An 18,479-nucleotide genomic window follows, 5' to 3' on the forward strand; every position below is an offset into this window, starting at 1 on the left:
TTCTTCTTCAAAGTCAGAGATGGAAGAATTTGTTGAGTATACTGTAGAGGGTGATGTGTCCTTGGAAGATTCAATAGTGCAGAATTTCTCAACTGGGTTCTTGGGATGTGAGCAATTTGAAAAATATGAGAGAAAAGAAATTGAGAAAGAGAATGAGTGTTTGAGTGAAAAGAATCCATGTTTGATTGAAAGCGAGAGTTTTGAGAGAAAAGATGAGAATAGTGAGCGAGAGGAGTCAATGAGCGAAAACGAAATTGAGTTCAATAAACACACTTGTGAGAGAGATCTAGAAAGTTCTAGCTTAGACAAGAGTGCATTAGTCTCATTGAAATCCACAGAGTCCTTAGTTTCTCATACATCTAACCATGAGATTCCTAGTGTTTTTATATCAACTTTTCCAGGCTTTGTAGATTCATTGATCAATTATGGAGGCATTAAAATGGATGAAAATAAAGGAAGACAAATTGCACACCTTGGACAAGATGGTGAACGTATGGTTGGAAAGATTGAACTGGCACACATGAAGGACATAGCCACAATTCAGTGGGTAGAGAAAACTCATCAAACCATGGTATTTAAACCTGGAGATTGGGTTTGGATTCCTTGGAGGGACGAAGAGCATCTCATTCAAGATTCGAGGACGAATCTTTTTGAAGAGGGAGAGAATGATACGTGGTCAAGAGGGCATTTTCGTCATCTTAGAGCTAAGGGACGGAATGATAATCTTGTCATATTCAAGGATCTAAATTCTAGAAGAATTGTGTCATGCCAGTCTTGGACATCAAGAAGACCAAGAGTTCGTCTAAAAAACAGTGGTGTTGAAAGAGCAACAATTCATAAGGCCCATTGGGCTAAAGCAAGACAACAAAAAGCCCAATAAAGCTTTTCAAATTCAATGGGAGACAATTTTTATTAATTTTCAAATTTTAGTCATTTATTTTTAATTTGTTTTACTGTTAGAGTTTGTTGGATGATTTGATTTACTTTTGATTTGCTTAGTAGTATTTTTAGGGATTTTAAATTTAAATCAAATCTGATCTAATCTAATAAGATCAAATCTGATTTAAATTAGTTATCATATCTTTAGGATTTTAAAATTTAAATCAAATCTGATCTAATCCAATAAGATCAAATCTGATTTAAATTAGTTATCTTATCTTTTAGTTAGCTTGTTAGGAGTCTATTTAAACACCTCTGGTGAGACCATTTGGAACAACTTTTGATGAATAAAATTTCCTTAGTGCTTTATGCACGTTTTTTTAAGTGTGATTGAGTTAGGTGAGTGATTTGCTTCGCTGATTGCATGGAGAAGATTGAGTGATTCAATTTTCATCCCTCTGATCTAGGTTGTCAAGGACAAGTTCTTTGAAGGTCTAGTAGGGAATCCTTTCCGGTGACCTAGGTTGCTAAGAACAGGTTTCTTAGAGGTCTAGTAGGAAAAACCCTTTTATCTATCCTTGTGTTTTTATTTCTTATCAGTTAGTCTCTCTTCTGCTGCAGAACTACAAATTCCATGGACTTCCACTGGAAGATCCACTTCAGTTCTTAGCGGAATTTTTACAGATCTGTGATACTGTAAAGACTAATGGAGTTGATCCTGAAGTCTACAAGCTGATGCTTTTCCCCTTTGCTTTAAGAGACAGAGCTAAGTTTTGGTTGGATGCCCAACCAAGAGAGAGTCTTGACTCTTGGGAAAAGCTAGTTAATGCTTTTCTTGCTAAGTTCTTTCCTCCTCAATGGATGAGCAAGATTAGAGTGGAAGTTCAGACCTTCAGACAAAGAGAAGGTGAATCCCTCTATGAAGCTTGGGAAAGATACAAGCAACTGATCAGGAGATGTCCTCCTGATATACTCTCAGAATGGTCCCTCATAGGCGTGTTCTATGATGGCCTATTTGAGATATCCAAAATTTCCTTGGATAGCTCTGCAGGTGGATCTCTCTACTTGAAGAAAATGCCTGCAGAAGCTAGAGAACTCACTGAGATGGTTGCAACTAGTTCATGTACACCTCTGAGAGGAATCTTGTAAACCATGGAACCTCTCAAAAGAAATGAGTTCATGAAGTTGAGGCTCTGAATGCCATCTTGGCCCAGAATAAGATCTTGACCCAACAGGTCAACATGATCTCTCAACATCTCACTGGGATGCAAACTGCAGCTGGCAATAATCAAGAAGCTTCTCTTGAAGAAAAAGCTTATGATCTTGATCAACCTACCATAGAGGAGGTGAATTACATGGGAGAAGCCTATGGAAACACTTACAACCCTTCATGGAGGAATCATCCTAACCTCTCATGGAAGGATCAACAGAAACCTCAGCAAAGTTTTAATCAAGGTGGTAGGAACCAGAAGATAGGTTCAACAACAGACCACTATTCCCATCTTCTCAAGGGAATATGGAGACTTCTAAGCAGAGCCTTTCTGACTTAGCCACTCTAGTCTCCAGCCTCACTAAGACCACCCACAGTTTCATTAATGAAACAAGGTCCTCCATTAGAAACTTGGAGGTACAAGTTGGTCAACTGAGCAAGAGGATCCCTAAGATCCCTCCTGACACTCTTCCCAGTAATACTGAGGTTAATCCTAGAGAAGAGTGCAAGGCCATAACCATGGAGGTTGAGGACGAATTGGAGGAGATTGGGAAGGCATTGAACGCTAGTGAAGAAGCCTTCACTAGGCGTTCAACGCCCACCAGCCTAAGGAAGCTGGCGTTAAACGCCAGCAAGGACATCCCTGCTGGGCGTTCAATGCTCAGAATGCTAGAGGGACTGGTGTTTAACGCCAGTCAGGGTGGTCAGCAAGGGTGTTCAATGCCCAATAAGCTGACAGAGCTGGCGGAACGCCAGTCAAAGCACACCCTTTGAGTGCCTGAATCCCACTCAAGACCCCTCTAGCCCAGAACCAAAGAAAACTACAAAGACAATTGAGGTTCCTTTGAATGCACTTCTGCAGTGCATAGGTTTTGATGACTACTCATCCGCAAGTGAGGATGAAGACACTAGGGAAGAGCAAGTTGCTCGATACCTAGGAGCTCTTATGAAGCTGAATGCGAAACTATTTGGTACAAAGCCTCTAGAGGAAGAACCTCCACTGCTTACCAAAGAACTCCATGCTTTGGTTCAGCAAGAGCTACCTCAGAAGCTTCCAGACCCTGGACGCTTTCTGATTCCTTGCACCATAGGCACTATGACCATTGAAAAGTATCTATGTGACCTAGGGTCAAGCATTGATGATTGGATTTTTGATGGTATAGAATTTCACAAATGAAATCTCGTTGCACGTATAGTGATAAACCCATATTTTATGATATATGTTGTGCTCAATTTAAGTGAATTATTCAACCTTTCACCCACTTATTCATGAAAATTGCATGGTTTTACTTTTCCTTCCTTATTATGTGATATATGTGAAAAACATGTTTCCTATGCTTTAAAAATAATTATTTTAATTACCTGTTATTACCATTCGATGCCGTAATTCGTGCGTTGAGTAGTTTCAGATCTTCTAAGGCAGGAATGACTTAAAGGATGGAAAAGTAAACATACAAAAATGGAAGGAAAGCACAAAATGGAGTTTTTGAAGAAATTGGCAGCGACGCGAACGCATGGATAACGCGGCCGCGTGCCTAGCGTGAAAAGACACCGACGCGAACGCGTGACTGACGCGGACGCGCGCCTTAAGCAGAACGCAGATGACGCGTATGCGTGACTGAAGCAAACGTGTGACAAGGAAAACTCCCAGATGACGCGACTGTGTGACCCACGTGGATGCGTGACAGACGCCACGCACCAGAAACTGCAGAAAACGCTCCCAGCGATTTCTGAAACCCTTTTTGGCCCAGATCCAAGTCCGGAAAGCACAGATTAGAGGTTATAAAGTGAGGGAATGCATCCATTCAGAAAAAAAGGCCTTCAATTATTTACTTTTCATAGTTTAGATGTAGTTTTTAGAGAGAGAGGTTCTCTCCCCTCTCTCTAGGTTTTAGGATTAGGATTCCTCTTAAGGATTTAGAATTTCAACTCTTCATCAGGTTCAATATTTCTTTTACTTTATATTTCTCTTTTACTTTCAGATACTTTAATGCTATCCTTTAATTACTTATGTTGCCAGATTGGCTTATGAATTCTTTATGTTTAGATTGATTTTCTCTTATTTAATGCAATTGAGGTATTTTAGATCTAAGATTCTTATTTAGCTTTTTATATTATTGGCTTTAATTGATTAACTGGAAGCTCTTGAGTTATCAACTATCCGTGATTGGTTGTTATTTCGGCTAAATTGACTGGTATTCCACTAACTCTAGTCTTTCCTTAGGAGTTGGCTAGGACTTGGAAATCTAACTAATTAGTTCACTTGACTTTTCCTTGCTTTCATAAGGGTTAACTAAGTGGGATTAACTTCCATTCTCATAGGAGTAACTAGGATAGGACTTTCGAATTTTCACACCTTGCCAAGATATTATTTTACAGTTATTTATTTATTTTATTTGTCATTTAAATTACTTGTCCCTTACTTTCAAAACCCCAATTTACAAAATTCATAACCAATAATAAGAATATACCTCCCTGCAGTTCCTTGAGAAGATGACTCGAGGTTTAAATACTTCGGTTATCAATTTTAAAGGGGTTTGTTACTTGTGACAACCAAAACTTTTGTAAGAAAGGAATTCTTGTTAGTCTAGAAGCTATACTTACAACGGGAATTTATTTGCAAAAATTCTAGATCGCGCGAGAGTTTCGTTCTTCAAAATGGCGCCATTGTCGGGGAACTGCAAACGTGTGCCTTATTTTCGGTTATTGTAAATATTTTTCTTTTACTTGTTTATCTATTTTTGCTTTCTCCTTTTATTTCCATTAGCTACTATGAATTCTCACCCCTCTCGCTTTGAGTTTGGTTCTAATATTGTTAAAGGGAACGAAAGCTATAGCAGGAACATGCATCAAGGACAGAGCAATCAAAGATGGATGGAGCCAAGAGGATCTGATCCAACCTTTAGGCAACAACACCCTCCAAGATATCATGGACGAGGACCACTATACAATGCATACCAAGCTAATAGACATGGTGGACCACCTTGCAATTACCAACAAGCCCCACCCTGTGCTTATAGACCATCCTCTCAACGCAGATTTGAACCACCACGCACACAAGTTCCTTTTCACCATTCACCACCGTATGACCCTTATCCACCACAATCACAATCCAACTACTCCCGAGAACCACCACATTCTTGTTCTGAACCCCTCTCCCCAACCAATGAACCCTCATACCCACCCCAACCTCCTATGGACAACAGACTTCGTGTTCTTTTTCAAGGGCAAGCGAAGATGCAAAGGAGCGTACTGGAACTCACTACTGTCGTAACTGAGGTAGTAAATTTAATAGCTTCCCGACATTTGAGAACTCAAAGTACTCCCATGGCTGCATGTGGAGAATCAAAAGAAGAGCGTAGCGTGAAGAAAACACTAGAAACTTTGGTAGACAATGAGGAGCATGGCTTTGTATTAGAACAAGTAGAGGAAGCCATGATAGCTGTAGAGAAAGAAGTGGTTGAAGATTTAGGAGATGCTGAACCTCCATGGGAAACAAGAACTGTAAAGGATTCCGCTGAGAAGTCCGAAATTGATGCCAAAGAGGACAGTGCACAACCTCCAATGCATATACCTTGTCAAAAATTGGACGGAACAGACCAATAAGTTGATTCCATGGGCAGTGATAATCACGAATCAAGCTCTCCTAGTCACGAACTCACATTGGCAACTGAATTCCTTGAACCTGAAGAACCTTATCCAAGTGAATACGAAGATGACATCGAGGTAGATTTTTCTCAATCTCCAACGTATGACTTAAGTGATGAGGAAGACATAGAAGACTCTGATCAGGACGCAGTTGCAGTTGAAGAGTTTTACAAAGAAGTGGAGGAATTCACAGAAGAATACAAGGGAGTAGAACCCACAGAACCACTGGAAACACCTATCCCAAGGCCATTACCACCTAATACAAGCTTCAAGTGGGTACAATCCTTAACCTTTATCTTTATTTTTCCACTTGAATATGGTTTGCTTGAAATAGATGGCCAGCTTAGAGCTCTCTGCAGCTTTAAGAGTAAGAGGGAAATGGCTCGCACTCAGAGCTGGTGCACAAGGTTTAATAAGGTTCCACGCTTCAATTCGAAGTGCACGGATTGGTACTAAGTTCAATTGAATGGGTCTCGGAAGACGTTTGGTCATCTTGGTGAGAATACAATTTCTAAACCGCCCGGATTGAAGAATATAGATCAAGACAAAGGCAAATTTAAAAGCAAAGTATGGGATCCTGGAAAATATTCTGATATTCGTTACCCCGGGAGCCTGAGAACCTATCTGAAGCTGCTCAAAAGCTTTACATGCCTAGTTTGGGACCCCGGAGGCTGTAGGCATTCCAAACATTGGTGGAGATTTCTGGATGAATTTAAGCCTAAGCCACCATAACAAGAAGCTCATCCAATGTCCAACTTAAGGACTTTAACTAAAAGTGCTAGTTGGGAGACAACCCACCATGGTATGGTCGTTTCTTTTTCAGTTTTATTTCTTTTTGTTTATTTTTATATTATATTACTGAACCTGAATATTATTCATTAGCATTGCATACTGCATAATTGCATAATTGCATAAAAAAAAGGGGCGCGACGCGATCGCATTGCGTCGGTTGCGAAAAATACCTCCCACGTGTCCGCGTCAATCACGCGAACGCGTGATCTGGAAATCAGCGTAAAAATCTAACGCCCAAAAATCTGGGCTGGAATCGTGCGGCTGTTGTGCGTTTAGCACAAAATGGCTCACGCATTCGCGTCCCTGACGCGAACACGTCACTTGCAACACACTTATTCCAAGCATGAGCGATGCGTTCGTGTCGCATGGATAGCATAACACCCTAAGTGGAGACAGAGAGTTGCGCTGAAACGACGCTGGAATTGTGCGTTTAGCACAATTTTCAGCGACGCGGTCGCGTGCCTCACGCAACCGCGTCATTCATCCTTTTTCCCATTACATGCGATCGCGTCACTCACGCAATCGCGTCAACCCCATTCCACCCTAGCCACGCGATCGCATGCTCCACGCGTTCGCGTGGATTCAAATCCATTAACCCCCAGTGACGCGAAACCCTACCCCCATCGCACCCCATTCTCTTCCCCCCCCCAAACCCCTCCACTGCTCCCTCTCTGCTCCCCGCCACCCACAACCACCACCACTACCCCCAACCACCTCCGACCGCCGGACCACCCCACCAACCCGGACCCACTGCGACGCCCACCCCCCTCCTTCTTCCTTCTCCCCTCTTTCTTCTTCTCCCCTCCCTTCTCTCCCTTCCACTACTACAGCCAGCTACCGCCACCGCGCCATCACTGCCGCGACTCCCACCACCATCACCCTCACCCCCACCCTTCCTTCCTCCTTAACCCCCTCTCCACCATTAACCTAACCCGAAACCCCTACCACCGAACAGCTACCCACCGCCGCGCCAACCAGGGTTCGTCGTCGCGCCGCCCTACGCCACCGCCGCATTGCCGCCAATACAACCCCACTCCCACCATCTCTCTTAGTTCCATACTTGTGCCTCTAACCACCAGGTTCCGCCGAACGCCACTTTTCTTTCATTCGTAGTTAGTTGTATATTTTTCAGTTTATGTTTACAATTAGGTTAGTTAGAGATGCATGTTTGTAGTGGATTCTAGGTGGTTAGGTAGCTAGGATGTGGTTAGTGGATTTAGGCCTGCTAATTGCACCGTACTTGTTGCTTGTTTTACCTATTCTGCAATTCTGTTCTGCTTGTGATGTTAGTATTATTCATATGATGATCTTACTGCTCATGCTGCTATTGAGACTGCTCTTTCATGTTCATATTATTTATGTCTATTTGCAACTTTATTTTAATTTTTATGAACTGTTCTGCTTGCTGTTTATTAACCGGGAACATCCAATTTTAGCCGAAATGCTGCCCAATTTTCTGCAAATTGTTTCCTTCTTATTCATGTATTGGTTTTAGCAATTTTAAATTTTGCATTCCTTAGCTTTTACCAAACCAATTCATGAATGCACGGGCCAGCATTCTTATTCCTTTTGTTTTCCTGGTTAATAAATCGCATTATTGATGATTAGATTTCAATTTTCGCTATTTCTATATCTATATGAATCATCAACAACCTGATTTCCTTGCTTGAATATGAGTTGACTGTTGCTTAAAATTGTGAAATTCTTGTTACTTAGAAACCGATCATCATGCCACTTACTCTGACTTTCTTTTTACTAACTCACTGATTTTCGCTTTCTAACCTCTTTTTCAATTTTAACCACTTTTAACTTTCTCACTTCCCCCTCTGCTTTTTGACTAACTCTTTCAACTTTTTAACTCATGGCATGATTATTGTTGCTCCTAATTAACAAGTATTCTACTCATAATATATTTTGGATTGTGATTTCTCATCTCAGATTTCTAACTCCAAAACAATCCAAAATGCACAATTATTCAACTCATTTCATAATTCTACTGCTCTTTTGCCAATATGTGCTTATATTGCCATTATTCTATTTGCCTAATTGTTTTTCTGCTCTGTTCTTCATTTATATCCTGAAATTTCTGCTTTTCGGGATGTCTGACTCTCAAAGAAAAGGAAAAGGAAAGGAAACAACTGGCAAACGAAAAAGAGGTGAATCCTCTATGTCTATCCTGGACATTATGCATGATGACTCCTGGCGGGAAAAGCACTTTACCCCGCAGGAGAAGGCTGACCAGCTCCTCCCTGCCAATGATCCAATTAAATTTGCAAACCGATACTATGAGCTGAAGTATCCAGTGTTTGCCACCTCCAGAAACCTGTACCTGGAGCGAACTCTGAACATTCCAGAAGAACTACAGCAATACACCTCCGATCAGATCAAACAGAGAGGCTGGTTCTTCTTGGAGAGAAACCTGACAGAGGTCAATGCTTCCTGGGTGAGAGAGTTTTACTGCAACTATTTCAAGACTTCCCTGGATGCAGTGAACCTCATAGGGAAAGAGATACTGGTCACTGAGGAAGCCATTGAGGATATTCGGCGCCTTCAGCCTAAGTCAGATCAGCCTGACGGTTACCAAAAGGCTAAAGAGGACATGCGCTTTATGAGATTTGACTGGGATGCTGTCAAGCAGAGGATAGCCCTTGATCTGACTGTCCCATAGGTCATGGGTAAGAACACCACAATGCCTAAAGGAATCAAGCTTATGTATTTGAATGATGAGGCTCGGCTCTAGCACCAGATCCTGAGCAACTTTGTTATGCCGAGCACTCATGAGATAGAGCTGCCTGCTACTATGATCACCCTTCTCTGGTGTGTGCTGGAGGGTAAGGACCTGTATCTACCACGATTCATCCGGCACTATATGGCCAGGGTCCATGTCAGAGGCACTGATGAGCGGATAATTTATACGCTTTTTGACATTGTTTTTAGTATGTTTTTAGTAGAATCTAGTTATTTTTAGGGATGTTTTCATTAGTTTTTATGTTAAATTCACATTTCTGGACTTTACTATGAGTTTGTGTGTTTTTCTGTGATTTCAGGTATTTTCTGGCTGAAATTGAGGGACTTGAGCCGAAATCAGATTCAGAGGTTGAAAAAGGACTGCTGATGCTGTTGGATTCTGACCTCCCTGCACTCAAAGTGGATTTTCTGGAGCTACAGAACTCGAAATGGCGCGCTTCCAATTGCGTTGAAAAGTAGACATCCAGGGATTTCCAGCAATATATAATAGTCCATACTTTGGCCAAGAATTGACGACGTAAACTGGCGTTCAACGCCAGCCTTCTGCCCAAATCTGGCGTCCAGCGCCAGAAAAGGATCCAAAACCAGAGTTGAACGCCCAAACTGGCACAGAAACTGGCGTTCAACTCCACAAATGGCCTCTGCACGTGCTACACTCAAGCTCAGCCTAAACACACACCATGTGGGCCCCGGAAGTGGATTTATGCATCAATTACTTACTCATGTAAACCCTAGTGACTAGTTTATTATAAATAGGACCTCTTACTATTGTATTAGGCATCTCTGGATTGTATTGTGATCCTGTGATCTCGTTTAGGGGGCTGGCCACACGGCCATGCCTGGACCTTCACTTATGTATTTTCATACGGTAGAGTTTCTACACTCCATAGATTAAGGTGTGGAGCTCTGCTGTTCCTCAAAGATTAATGCAAAGTACTACTGTTTTCTATTCAATTCTTCTTATTTCGCTTCTAAGATATCCATTCGCACCCAAGAACTTGATGAAGGTGATGATTATGTGTGACGCTCATCATTCTTCCCCCTTATGAACGCGTGCCTGACAAACACTTCTGTTCTATATGAAATAAGCTAGAATGAGTATCTCTTAGATTTCCTAACCAGAATCTTCGTGGCGTAAGCTAGAATGATGGCGGCATTCAAGAGAATCCGGAAGGTCTAAACCTTGTCTGTGGTATTCCGAGTAGGATTCAATGATTGAATGACTGTGACGAGCTCCTAACTCGCGATTGCAGGGCGTTAGTGACAGACGCAAAAGGATAGTAAATCCTATTCCAGCATGATCGAGAACCGACAGATGAATAGCCGTGCCGTGACAGGGTGCGTGAGCATATTATTCACTGAGAGGATAAGATGAAGCCATTGACAAGGGTGATGCCTCCAGACGATTAGCCGTGCCGTGACAGGGCATTGGATCATTTTCCCGTGAGATGACCGAAAGTAGCCATTGACAGTGGTGATGTATCACATAAAGCCAGCCATGGAAAGGAGTAAGACTGATTGGATGAAGATAGCAGGAAAGCAGAGGTTCAGAGGAACGAAAAGCATCTCCATTCGCTTATCTGAAATTCCTACCAATGATCTACATAAGTATCTCTATCCCTATTCTATTATTTATAATTCGAAAACACCATGATTATTTTATATCTGCCTGACTGAGATTTACAAGGTGACCATAGCTTGCTTCATACCAACAATCTCCGTGGGATTCGACCCTTACTCACGTAAGGTATTACTTGGACGACCCAGTGCACTTGCTGGTTAGTTGAACGGAGTTGTGTCCACACATATAGCCACAATGAGGATTCAATACAATTATATATTGTTAATCACACACAAGTACAAAGAACGTGGAACACAATTTCGTCCACCAAGTTTTTGGCGCCGTTGCCGGGGATTGTTTGAGTCTTCGGCAAGCTTTTGGTCCGGTAACATCAGTGCCAGATTCCCTTTTGATCCGGCAATAGCACCAAGTTTTTGGCGCCGTTGCCGGGGATTGTTCGAGTTTGGACAACTGACGGTTCACCTTGTTGCTCAGATTAGGTAATTTTCTTTTTATTTTATTTTCAAAAATTTTTCGAAAATATTTTCAAAAATCTCTCATTTGTTTTCGAAAAAAAAAAATGTTTTCAAAAAAAAAAAATTTTATTCAAAATTTTTAAGAATGAATTCTAGTGTTTCATGATGATTTGTTGAATCCTGGCTGGCTGTAAGCCATGTCTAATCTTTTGGACTGGGGTTTCAACTTACCATCACAAAAGAAGAGATTCTCACACACTTAGTTATTCTATACTTGAAAAGTATCCATATCTACTGAAGCTTGGCTGGCCATTGGCCTTGTCTAGTGTTTTGGACTGGAGCTTTCATTTAAAGCATGGCTGGCTAGTGAGCCATGTCTAATTCCTGGACTGAAGCTTTAGACTAACATGGCAAGATTCCTGGAATTCATATTAAAAATTTTGGAATCCTTATTTTTCTTTTTCAATTAATTTTTCGAAAAAAAAATCCAAAAAAATTAGAAAATTATAAAAATCAAAAAATATTTCATGTTTCTTGTTTGAGTCTTGAGTCATATCATATGCATTCTTGAATTCTTAGTGTCTAAGCATTGCATGTTTTCTTTGCATTAAAAATTTTTCAAAAATATGTTCTTGATGTTCATCATGATCTTCAAAGTGTTCTTGGTGTTCATCTTGACATTCATAGCATTCTTGCATGCATCACATGTTTTGATCTAAAAATTTCATGCATTGCATATTTTTCATGTTTTTCATAAAAATTCAAAAAATCAAAAAAATATCTTTCCCTTTTTCTCTCATCAAATTCGAAAATTTGGATTGACTTTTTCAAAAATTTTTAAAATCAAGTTGTTTCTCATGAGTCAAATCAAATTTTCAATTTGAAAATCTTATCTTTTTCAAAATCTTTTTCAAAAATCAAATCTTTTTCAAATTTCTTAGTTATTTTCGAAAATTCCAAAATTATTTTTCAAAAATATTTTTCTTATTTTTATACCAAATTTTCGAAAATAACATAAACAATTAATGTTTTGATTCAAAAATCTGAAGTTTGTTACTTGCTTGTTAAGAAAGATTCAAACTTTAAGTTCTAGAATCATATCTTGTGATTTCTTATGAATCAAGTCATTAATTGTGATTTTAAAAATCAAATCTTTTTCAAAACTAATCCTATCATATCTTTTCAAAATATCTTCTTATCTTATCTTGTTCAAAAATTTGATTTCAAAATATCTTCTCTAACCTCCTAACTTCCTATCTTTTCAAAATTTGTTTCAACTAACTAACTAACTTTTTGTTTGTTTCTTAACTTTTTCAAAACTACCTAACTAACTCTCTCTCTCTAATTTTCGAAAATATCTCCCCTCTTTTTCAAAAATTTCTTTTTATTAACTAATTATTTTTATTTTTAAATTTTAAAAAAATTTTCGAAAAAAATTTCTAACATTTTTCAAAAACCATTTTTCAAAAATCACTAACTCTTTTTCAAAATAATTTTCGAAAATTATACCTCCCCCATCCTATTCTATTTATTCATTCATATCCTAACATCTCATCTCACATCTCTTCCATCGGTACAGTTGTGTTTCTTCCTTTACATCACATTTTTTGTCTCCCCCTCTTTTCTTCCACTCACATAGGGATCCCTATACTGTGGTATAAAGGATCTCTATTATTATTATTATTTTTCTGTGCCTTCTTCTTTGTCATATGAGCAGGAGCAAGGATAAGAACATTCTTGTGGAAGCAGATCCAGAACCTGAAAGGACTCTGAAGAGAAAATTAAGAGAAGCTAAAATACAACAATCCAGAGATAACCTTTCAGAAATTTTTGAACAGGCAGAGGAGATGGCAGCCGAAAATAATAATAATGTAAGGAAGATGCTTGGTGACTTTACTGCACCTAATTCCAATTTACATGGAAGAAGCATCTCCATTCCTGCCATTGGAGCAAACAACTTTGAGCTGAAACCTCAATTAGTTTCTCTGATGCAGCAGAACTGCAAGTTTCATGGACTTCCAGCTGAAGATCCTTTTCAGTTCTTAACTGAATTCTTGCAGATATGTGATAATGTTAAGACTAATGGAGTAGATCCTGAAGTCTACAGGCTCATGCTTTTCCCTTTTGCTGTAAGAGACAGAGCTAGATTATGGTTGGATTCTCAACCCAAAGACAGCCTGAACTCTTGGGATAAGCTGGTCACGGCTTTCTTAGCCAAGTACTTTCCTCCTCAAAAGCTGAGCAAGCTTAGAGCTGATGTTCAAACCTTCAGACAGAAAGAAGGTGAATCCCTCTATGAAGCTTGGGAAAGATACAAACAGTTGACCAAAAAGTGTTCTTCTGACATGCTTTCAGAATGGACCATCCTGGATATATTCTATGATGGTTTATCTGAGCTATCAAAGATGTCACTGGACACTTCTGCAGGTGGATCCATCCATCTAAAGAAAATGCCTGCAGAAGCTCAAGAACTCATTGACATGGTTGCTAATAACCAGTTCATGTACACTTCTGAAAGGAATCCTGTGAGTAATGGGACGCCTATGAAGAAGGGAGTTCTTGAAGTTGATACTCTGAATGCCATATTGGCTCAGAATAAAATATTGACTCAGCAAGTCAATATGATCTCTCAGAGTCTGCATGGAATGCAAGCTGCATCCAACAGTACTCAAGAGGCATCTTCTGAAGAAGAAGCCTATGATCCTGAGAACCCTGCAATAGCAGAGGTAAATTACTTAGGTGAACCTTATGGAAACACCTATAACTCAACATGGAGAAATCATCCAAATTTCTCATGGAAGGATCAAAAGCCCCAACAAGGCTTTAATAATGGTGGAAGAAACAGGTTTAGCAATAGCAAGCCTTTTCCATCATCCACTCAGCAACAGACAGAGAACTCTGAACAAAATGCTTCTAATTTAGCAAATCTAGTCTCTGATCTATCTAAGGCCACTGTAAGTTTCATGAATGAAACAAGGTCTTCCATTAGAAATTTGGAAGCACAAGTGGGCCAGCTGAGTAAAAGGATCACTGAAATCCTTCCTAGTACTCTCCCAAGTAATACAGAAGAGAACCCAAAAGGAGAGTGCAAGGCCATTGACATAAGTGCCATGGCCAAACCTGTGAGGAGAGGAGAGGACGTGAATCCCAAGGAGGAAGACCTCCTGGGACGTCCAGTGACCAATAAGGAGCTTCCCTCTGGGGAACCAAAGGACTCTGAGGCTCATCTAGAGACCATAGAGATTCCATTGAACCTCCTTATGCCCTTCATGAGCTCTGATGAATATTCTTCTTCTGAAGAGAATGAGGATGTTACTGAAGAGAAAACTGCCAAGTTTCTTGGTGCAATCATGAAGCTGAATGCCAAATTATTTGGCATTGATGCTTGGGAAGTTGAACCTCCCTTGTTCATCAATGAACTAAGTGATCTGGATCAACTGACATTGCCTCAGAAGAGACAGGATCCTGGAAAGTTCATAATCCCTTGTACCATAGGCACCATGATCTTTAAGGCTCTGTGTGACCTTGGTTCAGGAATAAACCTCATGCCCCTCTCTATAATAGAGAAACTGGGAATCTATGGGGTGCAAGCTGCTAAAATCTCACTGGAGATGGCAGACAGCTCAAGAAAACAGGCTTATGGACAAGTAGAAGATGTATTAGTAAAGGTTGCGGGCCTTTACATCCCTGCTGATTTCATAGTCCTGGATACTGAAAAGGAAGAGGATGAATCCATCATCCTAGGAAGACCTTTCCTGGCCACAGCAAGAGCTGTGATTGACGTTGACAGAGGTGAAATAGTCCTTCAATGGAATGAGAACTCCCTTGTATTCAAAACTCAAGGATCTCCCTCTGCAACCATAGAGAGGAAGTAGAAAAAGCTTCTCTCCAAGCAGAGTCAACCAGAGCCCCCACAGTCAAACTCTAAGTTTGGTGTTGGGAGGCCACAACCAAACTCTAAGTTTGGTGTTGAACTCCCATATCCAAACTCTAAGTTTGGTGTTGGAGAGTCTCAACAAAGCTCTGCACATCTGTGAGGCTCCATGAGAGCCCACTGTCAAGCTATTGACATTAAAGAAGCGCTTGTTGGGAGGCAACCCAATGTTTATCTAATTCTTATTTTTGTTATTTTTCATGTTTTCTTAGGTTCATGATTATGTGGAGTCACAAAATAAATAAAAAAATTGAAAACGGAATCAAAAACAGCAGAAGAAAAATCACACCCTGGAGGAGCATCTGTCTGGCGTTCAAACGCCAGAACAGAGCATAGTTCTGGCGCTGAACGCCCAGAATGGGAGCATCCTGGCGCTGAACGCCCAGAACAAGCATGGTTCTGGCGTTCAACGCTAGAAATGGCAGCAAATGGGCGTTGAACGCCCAAAATGGGCACCAACCTGGCGCTGAACGCCCAGAGTTGTGTGCAAGGGCATTTTGCATGCCTAAATTGGTGCAGGGATGTAAATGCCTTGACACCTCAAGATCTATGGACCTCACAGGATCACCTCAGGATCTGTGGACCCCACAGGATCCCCACCTACCTTCACTCACTCTCTTCTCTCTTCTCAATCATCCTCTATTCCCAATAAACACTCATCCCTTCTGTCTTCCATTTACCACTCACACCCATACACCCACTTACCTTCAAAAATTCAACATCTCTTACCCACCCAATGCCACCCATATGGCCGAATACACACAGCCATCCATCTCCTCCATATCTTCTTATTCTTCTATTCTTTCTTCTTTTGCTCGAGGGCGAGCAACATTCTAAGTTTGGTGTGGTAAAAGCATAGCTTTTTTGTTTTTTCCATAACCATTGATGGCACCTGAGGCCAGAAAAACCTCTAGAAAGAGGAAAGGGAAGACAAAAGCTTCCATCAAGAGTCTATAGCTCAGTGGTAGAACATTTGACTACAAATCAAGAGATCCCTGAGATACCTCAGGGGATACATTTTCTTCCACACAATTATTGGAAGCAACTAAGGGTGGAACATCAAGAGCACTCCATCATCCTTCATGAAATCAGAGAAGATCTAAAAGCAATGAAGGAGGAGCAGCAAAGACAAGGAAGAGACATAGAAGAGCTCAAGGACATCACTAAGGTGGACTCATTCCTTGTTCTTACTTTCTCTGTTTTTTTCGTTTTATATGTTATGTGCTTATCCATGTTTGTGTCTTCATTACATGATCATTAGTAGTTAGTAACTTTGTCTTAAAGTTATGAATGTCCTATGAATCCATCACCTCTCTTAAATAAAAACTGTTTTAATTCAAAAGAACAAGAAGTACATGAGTTTCGAATTTATCCTTGAACTTAGTTTAATTATATTGATGTGGTGACAATGCTTCTTGTTTTCTGAATGTATGCTTGAACAGTGCATATGTCTTTTGAAGTTGTTGTTTAAGAATGTTAAATATGTTGGCTCTTGAAAGAATGATGACTAGGAGACATGTTATTTGATAATCTGAAAAATCATAAAAATGATTCTTGAAGCAAGAAAAAGCAGCAAAGAACAAAGCTTGCAGAGAAAAAAAAAATAGGCGAAAAAAATATATCGAAAGAAAAAGAAAAAGCAAGCAGAAAAAGCCAAAAGCTCTTAAAACCAAGAGGCAAGAGCAAAAAGCCAATAACCCTTAAAACCAAAAGGCAAGGGCAATAAAAAGGATCCCAAGGCTTTGAGCATCAGTGGATAGGAGGGCCTAAAGGAATAAAATCCTGGTCTAAGCGGCTAAACCAAGCTGTCCCTAACCATGTGCTTGTGGCGTGTAGGTGTCAAGTGAAAACTTGAGACTGAGCGGTTAAAGTCAAGGTCCAAAGCAAAAGAAGAGTGTGCTTAAGAACCCTGGACACCTCTAATTGGGGACTTTAGCAAAGCTGAGTCACAATCTGAAAAGGTTCACCCAATTATGTGTCTGTGGCATTTATGTATCCGGTAGTAATACTGGAAAACAAAGTGCTTAGGGCCACGGCCAAGACTCATAAAATAGCTGTGTTCAAGAATCATCATACTGAACTAGGAGAATCAATAACACAATCTGAACTCTGAGTTCCCATAGATGCCAATCATTCTGAACCTCAATGGATAAAGTGAGATGCCAAAACTATTCAAGAGGCAAAAAGCTATAAGTCCCGCTCATATGATTGAAGCTTTGTTTCATTGATAGTTTGGAATTTATAGTATATTCTCTTCTTTTTATCCTATTTGATTTTCAGTTGCTTGGGGACAAGCAACAATTTAAGTTTGGTGTTGTGATGAGCGGATAATTTATACGATTTTTGACATTGTTTTTAGTATGTTTTTAGTAGAATCTAGTTACTTTTAGGGATGTTTTCATTAGTTTTTATGTTAAATTCACATTTCTGGACTTTACTATGAGTTTGTGTGTTTTTCTGTGATTTCAGGTATTTTCTGGCTGAAATTGAGGGACTTGAGCCGAAATCAGATTCAGAGGTTGAAAAAGGACTGCTGATGCTGTTGGATTCTGACCTCCCTGCACTCAAAGTGGATTTTCTGGAGCTACAGAACTCGTAATGGCGCGCTTTCAATTGCGTTGGAAAGTAGACAACCAGGGCTTTCCAGCAATATATAATAGTCCATACTTTGGTCAAGAATTGACGACGTAAACTGGCGTTCAACGCCAGCCTTCTGCCCAAATCTGGCGTCCAGCGCCAGAAAAGGATCCAAAACCAGAGTTGAACGCCCAAACTGGCACAGAAACTGGCGTTCAACTCCACAAATGGCCTCTGCACGTGCTACACTCAAGCTCAGCCCAAACACACACCAAGTGGGCCCCGGAAGTGGATTTATGCATCAATTACTTACTCATGTAAACCCTAGTGACTAGTTTATTATAAATAGGACCTCTTACTATTGTATTAGGCATCTCTGGATTGTATTTTGATCCTGTGATCTCGTTTAGGGGGCTGGCCACACGGCCATGCCTGGACCTTCACTTATGTATTTTCATACGGTAGAGTTTCTACACTCCATAGATTAAGGTGTGGAGCTCTGCTGTTCCTCAAAGATTAATGCAAAGTACTACTGTTTTCTATTCAATTCTTCTTATTTCGCTTCTAAGATATCCATTCGCACCCAAGAACTTGATGAAGGTGATGATTATGTGTGACGCTCATCATTCTTCCCCCTTATGAACGCGTGCCTGA

This window comes from Arachis ipaensis, chromosome B3 (genome assembly GCF_059453495.1).
Source record: "Arachis ipaensis isolate K30076 ecotype BB chromosome B3, ASM5945349v1, whole genome shotgun sequence".
NCBI lineage: Eukaryota > Viridiplantae > Streptophyta > Magnoliopsida > Fabales > Fabaceae > Arachis > Arachis ipaensis.